The sequence below is a fragment of the Mobula hypostoma genome, chromosome 14 (genome assembly GCF_963921235.1).
Source record: "Mobula hypostoma chromosome 14, sMobHyp1.1, whole genome shotgun sequence".
NCBI lineage: Eukaryota > Metazoa > Chordata > Chondrichthyes > Myliobatiformes > Myliobatidae > Mobula > Mobula hypostoma.
The window spans coordinates 64,459,348-64,461,643 of NC_086110.1; the positions used below are offsets into that span (position 1 = coordinate 64,459,348).

Consider the following 2,296-nt stretch of genomic DNA (forward strand, 5'->3'; position numbering starts at 1 on the left):
GTCAGAAGGCATAGGATCCAGGGAAGTTTGGCCAGGTGGATTCAGAATTGGCTTGCTTGCAGAAGGCAGAGGGTCGTGGTGGAGGGAGTACATTCAGATTGGAGGATTGTGACTAGTGGTGTCCCACAAGGATCTGCTCTGGGACCTCTACTTTTCATGATTTTCATTAACGACCTGGATGTGGAGGTACAAGGTTTAAGAGTCGCGATGTAATGATGCAGCTCTATAAGACTCTGGTTAGGCCACACTTGGACTTTTGTGTCCAGTTCTGGTCGCCTCACTATAGGAAGGATGTGGAAGCATTGGAAAGGGTACAGAGGAGATTTACCAGGATGCTACCTGGTTTAGAGAGTATACATTATGATCAGAGATTAAGGGAGCTAGTGCTTTACTCTTTTGAGAGAAGGAGGATGAGAGGAGACATGATAGAGGTGTACAAGATATTAAGAGGAATAGATAGAGTGGATAGCCAGCGCTCTTTCCCAGGGCACCACTGCCCAATACAAGAGGACATGGCTTTAAGGTAAGGGGTGGGAAGTTCAAGGAGGATATTAGAGGAAGGTTTTTTACTCAGAGAGTGGTTGGTGCGTGGAATGCACTGCCTGAGTCAGTGGTGGAGGCAAATACACTAGTGAAGTTTAAGAGACTACTAGACAGGTATATGGAGGAATTTAAGGTGGGGGCTTATATGGGAGACAGGGTTTGAGGTTCAGCACAACATTGTGGGCCGAAGGGTCTGTAATGTGCTATACTATTCTATGTTCTATGTTCTATGTTCTATGAAAAGGTGAATGTTATTCTTAAAAATACATACCATCATCAAAACTAAGAAGGTATTGGCAAGTGTGTTCGAATAGTGTGTTCTTCAGTCTGTCAATAAACTTGTTTGTTTTAATACAGATTTCCATATAAAAGTCATGAACAGTTGACCTCTGAGCATAGGGAGCTAAGAAGATGTGCACCTCCAACTTGCTAAGAGTTCTAGGCAACAGATCACCTCTGTATAATGAAGACTCCTCTGTGCAGCTGCCCTAGATATATACGCATCGTTGTGCTATCACTTGTCTTCCTTACCCATATCTCATTTATTCCAACTGAGCTAATTACACAGCTAACCTTTGTATTCTCCTTCGATTCCAAATAGATAGCCTGACCTTTATGACACCATCTCTTTTCATAATATAACTTTCCACCTTCTATTCGTGCTTCATATCTTTGTGCTGATGATTCAGCAGGAGTGCTGGGAAGATGCTCAGGAGAAGACGGAGATGCTGGTCTTTTCGGAGATTTAAGCTTATTGAGAGTTCACAGATCTTCCACTATCTGTTCATCTGTTAACAAGTAATTTAACTGTGCAGGTGCAGGTTGTCATCTTTTGTCTGTAATTGGAACAGGGTAATTAGGTCTCCTCCTTAGTTCCTTAGTCATTATTGGCTTTACCTCCATAGAATCTCCTGTGAGTTCCATTATTAGCCTCTCATTCTCAATCATCTTTTTCTTTTCTTCTAACTCAATCTTCTTATCTTCAAATTCCTTCACTGCTGCTTTTTTCTCTTTAATATAATTCCTTTCCACTTGTTCTGTCTCCAGTTGCAGAAAAAGCTCTGCATTTCGTATTCTTTCCTTGTATTATTGATCTAGTTTCTTCATCCTTTTCTGATACTCCTGCAAAGTGCCTTCCTGTAACTGCCTTAGCTGTCTTTTGAGAGATGTCAATTTCTCCTGGTACATCTGCTCTTTTACTTCCAGGTAGTCTTCATCATCCTGCTTATTGGCAACATCTGTCTCCCTTGCATCCTCTGTATCTTCATCCGAGTCGCGGATACAGATACTGCGTTCGTCCTCATCGTTGTAATAGTCGACAATGGGTGAGAGAAGAACGTCGGACATCTTCCTCGCTGAGCTGCCCTCCTTTGTTGACTGATCTAGTGCCTTAATGGATTGCCAATCCAACTGGATTTTCCTGAGCCATTCATGTCCCAGTAGCAGTGGTCCTCCATTTTTCAGTACATAGAGGTTCAGCTGCTGTGTTTTGTCTCTATAGGTCACTCTCACTTTAATTTTACCTTTGGGATGCACTTTCTGTCCTGTGTAAGTCTTTAGCAGTAATTTAGTTCATTTCAGAGGTTATGTGAGAAAACAGTCGTTTGTAGTCATGTACAGAGATCACTGTTAAAGCTGAGCCTATGTCTAATGCTGTGAAATTGCAGACAAGACAACTCATTTTCATCTGAGTCATTTTCATCAGAACTGCCTTCTTTCATTTTGTGTACCTTGTTGTATTTTCCTTTCTGGG

General features: G+C 41.9%; 1 pseudogene; it reads right to left on the reverse strand.

Moving 5' to 3' along the window:
- Positions 1-993: 993 nt before the first annotated feature.
- LOC134356547 (sin3 histone deacetylase corepressor complex component SDS3-like) lies at positions 994-1,890 on the reverse strand (annotated as a pseudogene).
- Between the last annotated feature and the right edge of the window lie 406 nt (positions 1,891-2,296).